Below are 14,820 nucleotides of genomic sequence, written 5' to 3'. Positions count from 1 at the left end.
ATCCTGAGATTTATCAGACCCTGAGCCACAAACCATACAGCAGCTGATATGAGGCCCCTGACACATGTGGAGAGGACTGCATGGTCTGGCCTCAGTGAAACAAGATGCATCTAATAATCCAGAGCCTTGTGTCCCCAGAAAGTGGGGAGGTCTAGTAGGGTGTGAGGTTGTGGATGTTTGGGGACAACCTCATGGAGACAGAGGAGGAATAATAGAATGAGGAGTTGTTGGCAGGTACAATGGGATGGGAATAGTGACTGGACTATAAAAAATGATTAATGAATAATAATTAAAAATAAACAGATCAGTAAATAAATAATAGGTTTTTAAGTCAATAACCAGTGTTCTTTCCTTTCCCCTTCCTTCTCTCCCTATACAGTATGTTAGATTTATTTGACAGTAAATCTCCTGTTCAAATACACTTTACAAACTGAACAAAAGCTAAGAAATAATAAAATGATTTGAGTGTGATTTCATAAGCAACAGGACACGGAACTTGTCAGTAATGATGGTAAAAAAGCTTCATGTCTCTTTTCTTCCTTAAGTTGATCAAGGCAAGTGCAATACATTCAGCAAACTCAGCTGTAACAAGTTTAAAAAAAAAAAAAAAAAGATTCAAAGGAAGCAAAAGTTCTTCTATTCAGAATTTCATGAGGATTTTAGGAAACTGTACTCCCTCTATTCTTGGTTTTAACAGTTACTTCCTGTTCTCTCTCTCCTTACGTTTCTCCCTCTTTTTTTACTTCCACTCTGTCTGTACCCACCATTCTCACACAGACAGTACAGCCAAGGCACACAACGCACATAATTGTAGGTATTACTTCATGTATTACTTCATGAGTCAGGGGTCTCTGTAACACAAAGCTCATGCTGATTTCCTGATTCCCCCTCATGTATCCGAGTGCCAAAGCACAGCATTGTCTATAGAGAATTAGCACAACAGTTTATATGATAAAAACACATAAGTATATATCAAGGTATATTTGCATAGGTTATCCTTTTAAACAGAATTTGCTCTAATTAATCGGTTTTCCAATTTAAAAATAATTGAAATTCATTTTTTAACATTCTTTGCTCAAGATGCCGCATTTCCTTCCCTCACTTCTCCTTTTGATCTACCTATGTGCCTTGACTTCAGGAAAGATTGCTTCTATGTCTAATTCCCAGGGACCTGCTGTGATCTGTTCTTATGTATATACTCTGTGCCCATGCTATACCGTCTACGTTTCATTTCATTTTTATGTATGTTGAAGACTTTCAGTATTTCATTCAAATCTAGCTGTCTCCAGGCTTAGTTCTCCCTATGGTTCAATTCAGCCTGCCAACACCCTCAATTCATTCATATTTCAAAGAATTTATGCCATTTCTTTACCGAGTATAAGTTGATTTTCTGATGGTTCCCATCTGAAAATTTGAGAATTAGGTTTTGTTACACTTATTCAAAAATATTACATGTTTATACCTTGCTGTAGAAGTAAATTCCTCTTCTAGGTGTCAGTATTATATGTCATCTACTCTGCTAATACAAATATATAAATATTTTATGAACACATACATTGAGATGTATCCTAAAATATCTTTCATTTATAAAAATGATCCTTTAAAGTATTAAGCAACTATACCTCCTATTGTTGTTTGGCTTTCTTTATTCATTTAGTGACAGCTGCTGCTCAAGGTAGTACCTTGGATTTATTTACACTTGAATCCAATTTCCTTCCTTAGAGCATTCTTCCTCTTTAATCCCCACCTGCTGTTACTAGATTAGGTTTCTTCACAATCCAAAAAAATAATAATAATAATAATAATAATAATGTTGTTTTTGACTTTTGTTACAGTCTTTATTTTCTAGGTTACATATCATGTTTCTAAATATTTGTTTAATATTTTCTTTGGTATACAATATCCTATAGTTACTTTTGGATCAATAGATTTTCAAATGTTTTTGAAGTGTATTTTAGGGGATTTTTTAAATTAAATTAAATTTATATTATATAAATATCTAATTAAGATTTGGACTCTATTTCTCATTCTGGCTTGGGAATTACTTTTCTTTGATGATTTGAAATTATTCATGCAGTGTCTTCTATTGAAGCTATTATTCTCGTATTGAATTATCTATCTAAACTTAGTTTACTTTTTGACTCATTAAGGAATATTTGAATATTTTAGCTACTAAAATATGGAGAATAAGGGACATTAAAACGCTTCTTGATTAACCATTAACCTAAACCTTTAATAGGGAAATTTATGTTGATATCAATGATAAATAAGATGCAAATGCTTCTTGTTTTGCAAATATTGAATAATCTTTGTACTCTAGAATCTTACTGTGGTGGGCATGAGCCCTATATTTGATATATTTAGTAATAATTGTTGGCTTAATTTTAAAAATAATTTCACTGTGTATACATAGATTGGTGTTTTGTAATTTCTACTCTAAGTACATCAATCTGAAAAATATATTGATGTATGTTATAAACTTTAAATGTTTACAATTGATTGACTTGTATTTATACAAAGCTATGACCAGGAGGGAAATGTAGATTCATACAAATAAAGAGGATTTTATTATACTTGAGCTTTTGAATGTCGGTGTTTATTTCTTAATAATAGAAGACCAAGCTGAGTCATGAATGTAATTCTTGGCTTATTTTCTGATGTTAATCAATGTTTATAGGTGTGGGTATGAGGTAGACTGACAAATCCATATTGAAACAAAACAGAAGATGTTTCTATTGTTCTGAGTGTAATTATTTCTTAATCTATATCAGGATGACACTTTTTTTTTAAATATTCTGTCTCAATAGTTCTGTTCTCTTGTGCTATATTTTCTTTCATACATTCTGTGGTTAGATTTTGATTATTCTATATGAAGCTCTAGGTTTAATTCTATCCTTTTTTCTTAATTTTGTCATTAAAATGATAAATATTCATGGTCAACTTAAATGTATTTAAAATCACCTAAGAGATGATGGAACAGATCAATGATTTTGTCTGTCAAGGTGTTTCCAAAGAGTATTAACTAAGTGGAAGATCCCCACCCAAAAGCTGGTACACAACATATAATGAATTATTAATTATTGATTGAAAAATAGATATATACATAAACATAAAAATTTAATTTTGAAGAGTTCTTATTTTCTTTTCATGTATTAACTGGATGAATTTCCCTTCAGAGACATTTAAAATAAGCAATTTGGAGAAATTCTGTATCATTACCTGTCAGAGTATGTTGAAGGAAAGTACTGGTGGCCTTCCTGCTCCTTATATGCATTAGCATATATGCACCACTTTCTTTCTAATGCCTGTCTGCATTCTGCTCTGCCAAGAAGCATCTGCTTCCCTCTGCCTCCTTTCACAACAGTTTCCTGCAGAAATGTAATTTCCAGTTAGAGAAATAGTGTGTTTTCTATTTCTAGTATGTTAAGTGAGACAGTTGGGATTAATGATCCTCCAGAGGTAAATTCACTCTTAGTCAGTTCAGTTTTTTGAGAAGTAAAAGTTTAAGATATGAGTTCCCTCAGACTTACAGTGCCGTTTTGTGTGTTGCCAATTTTCTTGAAATTATTAAGCTTTTTCTAAATTGATTCAGTCAATTCCTGATGATTTACCATTATAAAATCATGTGTGAGTGTGATTTATAATTTCTATTTCAGATTAGTAAATATGAAATAAAATTGATTTTCAAAAATTGGGATTCATTAATTAAAGTGTGAATGTTTAAGAAATGCTTAAAATATGTATATTTATCTTTGTTTTTTAAAATAAAGTTGTTCAATTAAAAAAATAATAAAAAAGAAATAAAAGTCACATGCTATAAAATCAAAAGATGCGAACACCAAAGAAAACACATTTATGTTTGCAAAGGCCAAGGATTAGACAGACTTTTATATTAGAATTATATGCTCAATGTGTTAGCACACAACTGTAAATCCAGTACGTAGGAAACTGAGGCAAGAAGACCATAAGATCAAGGCCAGACTGGACTACACTGACAAAAGAAGCCCAAATAACTAAATAAAATGTACACACAACTTTTCATGTGAGTGGGCAGTCACTCCTGTAAAAATCACTTACCTTTTTCTTAGTTCTGAGTTTGTGTTCTTCAGTTACCTCATTGCAGTAATTTCCAATGTAATTTAAATACGTGTTCCGAGTTTAATCTTAAACTGTTCAGGTATATATATAAACCCAGAGACAGCATATTATTAACTACACTATTTTACACACAGAAAAGTGTAATGAATCAAAACAGAATCACAAAACAGGGTTCAAAAACACAGAAAAAATCTCTCGAGGACTGAAAGTAGGAGAGGCGAAACAGAGCCTGAGGAAAGCAAGCAAGCAGCTTAGAGTAGTTTATTGCTACTCTTCAGAAAATCTCCTCCCTACCGAGTTTCACCATCATCCAGACAAGCTAGGAGGGTTCAGAATGGCAGCAAAGGTAAGGAGTGATGCCAAGTTTGTAGATATTGACTAAGGGGAAGAAAGCTAAAAACCTGACCTTAGGAATCTCTTTCTGTACTAAAGCAGTAAAGTCAAAAAAAAAAAAAATGCTTCATTTTAAAAAAACAAAAAAAAGAAAGAAATACTTTTAGCCATTCTCATATTTAAATGTCTTACTCTTTGTTTTCTTCAGTACCATTTTTGTCTTTTAGTTTTGTGTTCAAGATACAAAACTGAGTCCAGATGTTTTTCCATGTTTATCCATGTTTTGAATTTCTTAGTCATAAGAAAATTTTCTTAGAATTTGAAGTACATATACATCTGCAATTTAATGAGTACGGTTTCCTATTTCTTTATCTAAATTCTCTATTTGTAGAAAAATAAAAACATGTATGTTTTGGGAAAACACTTATTTCACTGGCACATTGTTTCTTTTTGCATTTTCAAACCAAGCAAACTTCTATATGTTTATACTGTGTTCCTGCAATAAGGGGTATTTAGTAAGACTGCCTGTTACTATGAGTGCATAACTACTAAGCCTAGTACAAAAAAATAAGGAGCAATCCCCCCCAAAAAAAACTGCTTAGTGCAAGAGTATATTAAATTAGCAAACAAATTGATCTCAAGAATTCTTTGTATACTGGTTGTTGTTCTCTTCCAGTGTTGATGAACTTGACACTTTTAATTATGTTTTGTATTTTGATTAGGTATTTTCTCATGTGCCAAGATTTTTACTTCATATTTCTAAGATTATCAGTGTTACATGTTTCCCCTCACTCATTTTTGTCATCATGGTATAACAGACATCTTTACAGAACATTAGATCGAGAGTTATATGTACAACAAATTGGCTAGGAAAGGAGCACTGAGTTTCATTATGTGAGAAAAGCCCAACCAAACTACATGTGTACTTTTGCCCCAATCTTGGTGTGATGGCATAACCCCTACCCCTTGTTTTTGTACTATGTTGTATTTCAGTCTAGGGCTCCCTCATATTTTTTCCTTGTTGCATTAGTACATAAGCACAGATAGATCATCAGGACCAAACATGTCACAATCTGTTTTACTGTGATAAGCTTGGGTTCAGCCATTTCTATGGTTCTATGAGGTGTGACAGACAAGAATGTCTAATAGAGATAGAGAATATTTCTTCCAATAATGTATTTGTTACTTTTATTTTTGGCATTCTGTTTGTGGCTTCCCCTCCCTCTCTGTCCTCCCAGAGTTCCTCATCCCAGTCCTCCTCATCAGTCTCAAAGAGGATGTTCCTCCCCACTCCTCCCACCTACCTCTCATCTCCCTGGGTCCTCAAATCTCTTGAACGTTAGCGGGACCTTCACCTACTGAGGCCAAACAAGGCAGTCCTTTGCTATATATGCCTTAGAGGCCTTGGAACAGCTAGTGTATGCTGCCTGGTTTGTGGCCAATTGTCTGGGAGATCTCAAGGGTTCAGATTAGACTGCTGGTTTTCCTATAAGTTCTGCCTCCCTATAATTTTATTTTACATTTGTGAGAATTTTCTTTACACACATCCTTATTGCAATATTTTGGCTTAGAAATATTCCTCATCAGGAATGATTTATAGAGTCTTTTCCTCAAAGCATTTGTGTTCATTACAGCTCTGATGATTGAACTCAGGCTTTGTAGATCATTTTAACAGTGTATTTGCCAATCATCATTTTTATTGGCCTAAAACTTCATTTGTTTTCTATTTATTGTTTTAGCAGCTCTGGAAATATAGATTTTTACATGTTTTATATTCTAGAATGATATGGGAAATAAATGTCCCATTTTAAAATTATATATCATTATTAAAATTATTGGCAAACATTTTTAATATCACATAAACTCAGTTTATTCTTTATGGTTAAAAATGTTGTAATTTTATCTTTTAATGTTTCTACATTTCTATAACTAATTTGTATAATTCATGGTCATGAAGTTTTATATTATTAAGCAATTATTTCTGTAAGAAATAAAGCAATGCTTCTTACTTTTTATGCTTTTACAAATATTTAATTAATATTTACTAATTAATTATAATTTTCTTATCATTCAAAATGCATATACTTATGAACAGAAATACATGATGACTTGAATTAAGAATCACATTGACATAGAAACTATGAAAATAAAAAAGAAAACAGTGAAGACAAATGCTTAAACAGATGCATGCCAGAGGCGAGAAATGAAATCAAACAGAATTCCTTCAAAAAAAATGACATGAACATCAAGAATATAAAATCAAATATCATTATTATATAACTATATGTTATGTATTATTATGTGTGTATACAATTTGCCATTTGACATACTTTTCAAAGTTCATGCCCTTTATCAGATGAGCCAGCCCCCCAAAATGGGAGACACAACATATAGAGAATATCTCTAGTAAATAGGCATGAACCCCAGTTGAAGTATGAGACCACCATGATTTCAAAAAAGAAAATAATAATAACCCAGTAATGTCCCTATTCAAGTAAAGAAAGGAACAATAACTGAAACAGCGACCAGCCAACCTAGGGATTCATTGGATCTGCAGACACTGAATCCCCATACTATTGCTAATGCCAAAATACACTTGCTGACAGGATCCTAGTATGGGTGTTTCATGAGAGGTTCTCCAAGCATCTGACAAATACAGATGCAGATACTCACAGCCAACCATCAAAATGATCCAGAGGGCCCGAATGGAAGATTTAGGAGGAAGGACTAAAGGGGCTCAAGGGAATTAAAACTTCATAGGAAGAACAATATCAGATCACTGGACCAACCTGAGCTCCCATGAACTAAACCACCAACAAAAGTATATATGGAGGAAGCCAAGCCTCTAGATTCATATGTAGCATAGAATGGCCTCATCTGACATCCGTGGGAAACAATGTTCTTGGTTCTGTGAAGGTTTGATGCCAGGAATAAGAGGATTGTGTAGTGGTGAGGTGAGAGTGGGTTACTGGGTGGAGACACACCCTCATAGAAGCAACAGGGAGGAAGGTAAAGGGGGAGAGAATAAGTGGTGTGTTGAGGAGTAAGGGGGAAGGGGGCTATCTTTTTAAATGTAAATGAATGAAATGATTAACAAAAAAAGTTAATATATTTTTAAGAGTGACTAAGACTTACTGCTATATAGCAAAACAGTAGCTGACATCAAACCATATGGTGACAAACCCAAAACTCTCAAAAAAAAAAAAAAAAAAAAAAAAAAAAAAAAAAAGCACTGGCAAAAATGTATCCATATACTTTTAGGCAAAAATGCATGCTTAAAATTTGTACATTTATCTTTGCTTTTAAAATAAAGTTGTTGTTAAAAAAGGATACTATAAAAAAGAAAAAGGAAAAAATGGAAAATAAGAAAGAAAATTGTTACAATTTGAAGAAGATATGATAATATACTTAATTGATACCAGAAATTCAAACAGAAAACTCTTACAGCTGATAAACAGCTTCAGCAAAATGGCTGGAAATAAAATTAAATCAAACAATTCAGTAGCCTTCCTATATTAAAAAAATAATAGGTGGAGAAAGAAATTAGAGAATTGACACCCTTCAAAATACTCACAAACAATATAAAATACCTTGGTGTGATTTAAGCAAGCAAGTGAAAGATCTGCATGACAAGAATTTCAAGTCTCTAAGAAGGGAATTGATTAAAATCTAAGAAGGTAGAAAGATAGCTCATTCTCATGGATTGAAAAAGGATCAATATAATAAAAATGACTATCTCTCTAAAAGCAACCTACAGATTCAATGCAAACTTTATAAAAATTTCCACTAAATTGTTTATAGATGTAAAAAGAGCAATTCACAAATTTATTTGAAAGAATAAAAAATATCAGGATAGCATAACTATTCTCCAAAATAAAATAATAAACAAAGAACAGAAAAAAAACAAAACAAACGAACAAACAAAAACTCTGTCATGGGAGGAAACACCTGGAGCTCTCAAAAGCCAGATTGCATAGTGCAATATATGAGACAGGATCCTTTCAGGCCCAGTGCAAGGGCTCTGTGACTACCATCAACACTGAGGAGCCATCTGCAGGCCAAATAGCTTGGTGCAATCTAAGGTCAGGTATTGCTGACACACAGAGAGGTCTGGGTGACTGTCATCAGTACTCAGGACCCTCCTGCAGACTGCTGAGACCTCAGAAAAACCTTGCAATCACTGTCAAACCTAAACTCAAGGTAAGCCTTAAGCCTGCCACACACTCTTACTAGCTGTTCAAGGAATGAGTGCCTGGAGCAATCTGAGGACAGATAGGTAAAATCTGGGATCAGGTCCTTTCTGGCCGAGAGATTGGGCTGAGTAACTGCCATTAGGACTCAAGACCTGTCCGCAGACAACTGCACTTCCAGAATAGTCTCTCAAGCATTCTCACACCTGAGACCACAGAGACAGAATGGAGTCATTGCCATCAGAATTTACAGCCTGCCTGCAAAAAGCCAAACACTCAGAAGCAATCTTATTATGGAACCCATGGTACCTCAGGCCCACAAGAGAGAAAAGTTCCATTCAGAGACTACAAGATCACCTATAATCACAGATAATAAGATGACAAGAGGAAAGCAAAGGAACCTAAGCAATGGAAACCAAGACAACCTGGCAATATTAGAACCAAGTTCTCCCACCATAGAAAGGAGAGGATTGTCAAACACACAAGAAAAACAAGACTAAGAATTAAAATCATACTTCATGATGATGGAGATCTAAAGATGTACATGAATAACTCCCTTAAACAATTACAGTAGAACACACATAAACTAATAAAAGTTCTTAAAGATGAAACAAAAACAAAAACAAAAACAAAAAAAAAAAAAACACTTAAAGAACTACAGGAAAACACAATGAAAGAGGTGAAGGAATTGAAAACAGAAATAGAAAGAATAAAGAAATCATAAAGAAGACAACCCTGGAGATAGAAAACCTAAGAAGTAAATAAGGAGTCACAGATGCAAACATCACCAACAGAATCCAAGAGATGGAAGAGAGAACTTCAGGGGCAGAAGCCAACTTAAAAAAAAATTGACACAAAAGTCAGAAAAAATGCAAAAACAAAAAAGCTCCCCATGCACACCATGCAGAACATCCAGGACACAATGATAAAACCAAATTTAAGGATAATAGGTGTAAAAGAGGGCAAATAATTACAACTAAATGACACAGTAAATATCTTCAACAAAATAATAGAAAAACGCTCCCCTACCCTCAAGAAAGAGATGACCATGAACTAACAAGAAGCCTACAGAACTCCAAATAAATTGGACCAGAAAAGAAACTTCTCCTGACACATACTAGTCAAAACAATGAATGCTCAAAAGAAAGAAAGAAAGAATCCTAAAAACTGTAAGAGAGAAAGGACAAGTGACATATAAAATCAGATCAATCGGAATTACACCAGACATCTCAACAGAGACTTTGAAAACTACAAGATCTTAAACAGACATTATGCACCTGCTAAGAGAAAACAATTGCCAACTCAGGTTACTGTATCCAGCAAAACTTTCAATCACCTTAGAAGAATAAATCAAAATATTCCAGAACTAAAACAAATTTACACAATATCCATCCAGAAATCCAGACCTACAAAGTGTAATAAATAGAGAAATCTAACACATGGAAGGAAAGTACACCTGAGAAAAAGCATAATAATAATAATAATAATAATAATAATAATAATAATGATAATAATAATAATCAAGCAAGAAAACCAAAAGAAGAAAAGCACACAAACATAACTCTACCTCTAGCAATAAAAATGACGGGAAACAACAATCACTATAATATCTCTTAACATCAATGGGCTCAATTCCACAATAAAAAGACATGGACTATCAGACTGGATATGTCAACAGAATCCAGCATTTTACTGCATACCAGTAACACATCTCATAGACAAAGACAGACACTATTTCAGAATAAAAGGTTGGGAAATATCTTTCCTAGCAAATGGTTCCAGAAAACAAGCTGGAGTAGATATCCTAATAGTGAATAAAATAGATTATCAAACAAAAGATATCAAAAAAGATAAGGAACTTCACTTTTACAAATTAGAGGAAAAATATGTCATGAAGTACTCTAATTCTTAAAAGTCTATGATTAAATTACAAGGGCACCCACATTCATAAAAGTAATTCTACTAAAAGTCAAAGCATATATTGTATCACACACAATAATAGTGGGAGACTTCAACACCCCACTCTCAACAATGGACTCTCATAATGGAAGCAGAAACCAAACATAGACATGGATAAACTAGCAGAGGTTATGAACCAACTGGAATTAAAAACCATCTACAGAACATTTCATCCTAAAAAAAAAAAAAAAAAAAAATGTATTTCCTTCTCAGTAATTCATTGTACGTTCTCCAAAATTGACCATATACTCAGTCACAATACAGGTCTCAACTGACATAAGAATATCAAAATACTCCCATGCATCTGGTAAGATCATCATGGATTAAGTCTGGTCATTAATAACAACAAAAATAAAAAACCCACATACACATGGAAGCTGAGCTATGCTCTGCTCAATGATTACATGGTCAAGGAAAAATAAAGAAAGAAATTAAGGATTTTTATTTAACAAATATGAAAGAACAACATACCCAAACTTATGAAACACAATGAAAGTTGTACTAAGAAGAAAACTTACAGCTCTGACTGCTCAAAAAGGAAACGGGAGAGCATACACTAGTAGACTGACAGCACACAAGAAAGCTCTAGAACAAAAAACATCAGAAATTCAGGGCAGAAATAAATCATATAGAGACCAAAAGATATATATAGAGACTCAACAAAACCAAGAGCTAATTATTTGAGAAAATCAAAAGGATCGATAGACTCTTTGACAAACTAACTATTGGGCACAGAGAGAGTATTCAAATTAACAAAATCAGAAATGAAAGAGGAAGCATAAGAACAGAAACTGAGGAAATTAAAAAAAAATTATTAGTTCCTAGTACAAAAGTCTATACTAAACAAATCTGGAACATCAGTAGAAATTGGACAATTTCTAGACAAATACCAGATACCCAAATTAAATCAGGATCAGATAAACCATCTAAACAGTCCTATTATACCTAAAAAACAGAAGCTGTCATCACAAGCTTCGGGACATAAAAAGCCCAGGATGTGATTGGTTTAGAAGAGAATTCCATCAGATGTTTATGGAAAAAAAAAAAAAAAAACAATATTCTCCAAACTATTTCACAAAATAGAAACAGAAGAAACACTACCCACCTTATTATTTGAAGCCACAATTACACTCATACCTAACCCACAAAAAGACACTACAAAAAATTATTTTCAGACTAAATTACCTCATGAGTATCAATACAAAAATACTCAATAAAATTCTTGCAATGCAAATCAAAGAACACAAAATAATCATCCATCATGATCAAATAGGTTTTATCTCAGGAATGCAGGAATGGTTCAATATATGGAAATCTATCAAAGTAATCTATCATAGAAACAAACTCAAACATGTCACTAGATCCCACCAAAGCATTTGACAAAATTTGACACCCCTTCATGAAAAAAGTCTTGGAAAGATCAGGAATCCAAGACACATACCTAAACATAGTAAAAGCAATATACAGCAAACCGGTAACCAACATCTAAGTAAATGGAGAGAAACTTGAAACAATTCCATAAACATCATGGACTAAACAAGTTTGCCCACTTGCCCTCTACCAATTCAACATTGTACTGGAAGTCCTGGACAGAGCAATTAGATGACAAAAACAAGTCAAAGGCATACAAATTTGAAAGAAAGAATTCAAAATATCACTATTAGTAGATGATATGATAGTATACTTATTTGACCCCCAAAATGCCACCAGAGAACTTTTACAGCTGATAAACAACTTCAGCAAAGTGGCTAAATATAAAATTAACTCAAGCAAATCAACTATCTTCATTTACTCAATAAACAGGCTGAAAAAGGAATTAGGAAATCAACACCCACCACAATAGTCACAAAGACTATAAAATAACTTGGGGTGACCCTAAACAAGCAAATGAAGGATCAGTATGACATGAACTTCAAGAATATTAAGAAGAAAATTAAAGACGACCTCAGAAGTTGAAAAGATCTTCCATGCTCATGGATTGGAAGGATCAATTGCCATCTCGCCTAAAGCAATCTAAAGATTCAGTGCAATTCCCATCATAATTCTTAGTCAATTCTTCATAGAGTTGGAAATCGCAATTTGCAAATTCATCTGGAATAACCAAAAACTTAGAAAAGCAAAATATATTCAACATTAAAAGGACATTTGGGCAAATCACCATCCCTGATCTCAAGCTATATTACAAACCTATTGTGATAAAAACTACATGGCATTGGTACAGAGATTGGCAGGTAGATCAGTGGAATAGAATTGAAGATCCAGAAACTAACACACAAATCTATGTTCACTTAATCTTTGACAAAGAAACTAAAAACATTCAATGGAAAAATGCAGCCTCTTCAACAAATGTTGTCGGTTCAACTGTCAATCAGCAAGAACAAAAAATGCAAAAAAATGTCATAGAGATAAAAATTGGAAAGAGAAAAAATAATCTATCACTATTTTCTGATGATATAATAGTATATTTATATTACCCCAAAATTTTAACCATGGAAATCCTACAGCTGATAACTTCAGCAAAGTGGCTAGATATAAAATTAACTCAAATCATTATCCTTCCTCTACTCAAAGGATAGTCTGAGAAAGATATTAGGAAAATGACATCATTTACAACAATCACAAGCAATAGAAAACAACTTTGTATGACTCTAACCAAGGATGTGACAGAATTGTGCAATAAGTACTTCAAGTCTCTGAAGACAGAAATTGAAGAAGAGCTCAAAATTTGGAAAGCTCTCCCAAGTTCATGGATTGTAAGGCTCAACAGTTTAAATGGCCATCTTGCCAAAATCAATCTACACATTCAATGTGTTCCCCATCAAAAACCAACTTAATTTTTTATAAACCTGGAAAGAGCAATTTTCAAGTTTATTTGGAAAATAAGAAAACTCAGGATTAGTGAAAACTATTTTCAATAATAAAAGAACTGCTGGGAAAAATCACCATTTTTAACCTCAGATTGTATTACAGAACAATAGTGATAAAATCTGCATGCACTGGTACAGAGACAGGCAGTTAAATCAATGGAATAGAATTGAAGATCCAGAAATTAACCTACATACTTATGATCACTTAATTTTTGAGAATGAATCTAAAACCATTCAATGAAAAAATAGATAGCATTTTCAAGAAATGGTGCTGGTTCAACTGGAGGTGAGCATGTAGTTAAATGCAAATAGATTCATTGTTATTCCCTTGAAGAAAGCTCAAATCCAAATGGATCAAGGACTTCCACATAAAACCAGAAACAGTGAAACTAATAGAAGTGTATATGAGGAAGAGCCACAAACATATTGACCCCAGTAAAGTTTCCTAAAAGAACAGCAGTGGCTCATGCTCTAAGATCAAGAATGGATAAACGGGACATCATAAAATTGCAAGGCTTCTGTAATGCAAAAGACACTGTCAATGTTGCCAAAATGGCAACCAACAGATTGTGAAATGATCTGTACCAATCCTATATCTGATAGAGGGCCAATATCTAATATATACAACTAACTCAAAAAGTTAGACTCTAGAGAATAAAATAATACCATTAAAATGGGAGATAGAGCTAAACAAAGAATTTTATCCTGAATAATATAAGTGTCTGAGAAACACTTAAGAGATGTTCCACATCCTTAGTCATCAGGGAAATCCAAGTCAAAACAACCATGAGATTCCACCTCACACCAATGAGAATGGCTAATATCATAAACGCAACTCATGGAAGATGCTGGTGAAGATGTGGAGAAAAAGGAATATTCCTTCCTTGTTGGCCAACTTTCAAGCTGGTATGACCACTGTGGAAATTATTCTGGAGGTTCTTCAGAAAACTGGATATAGCACACCCTGAGGACTATGAACAATACCAAAGAGCAGATGGTTCAGTCCTTCTTAAAAAGAATAACAAAAATGTACAATGGAGGATATGCAGAGACAAAGTGTGGAGCAGAGACTAAATAAATTGCCATCTAGAGACTGTCCCACCCTGAGATCCATTCATTCCAGGTACAGTTACCAAACCCAGACAATATTATGGATGCCAAGAAGTACATGGTGACAGGTGCCTGATATAGCTGTCTCCTGAGAGGATCTGCCAGAGCCTGAGAACTAGATAGTCAGATGCTCTCATCCAACCATTGGTCTGAGAATGGGATCCCCAATGTAGGAGTTAGAAAAAGGACTGAAGGAACGGCAGGGGTTTGCAGCCCCAGAGGAAGAACAACAATATCAAACAACCAGACCCCCAACCCAGAGC

The sequence above is a fragment of the Micromys minutus genome (assembly GCF_963924665.1).
Source record: "Micromys minutus genome assembly, chromosome: 28".
NCBI lineage: Eukaryota > Metazoa > Chordata > Mammalia > Rodentia > Muridae > Micromys > Micromys minutus.
The sequence above is the reverse complement of the archived record's forward strand: the minus strand, read 5'-3'. Positions refer to the sequence as shown.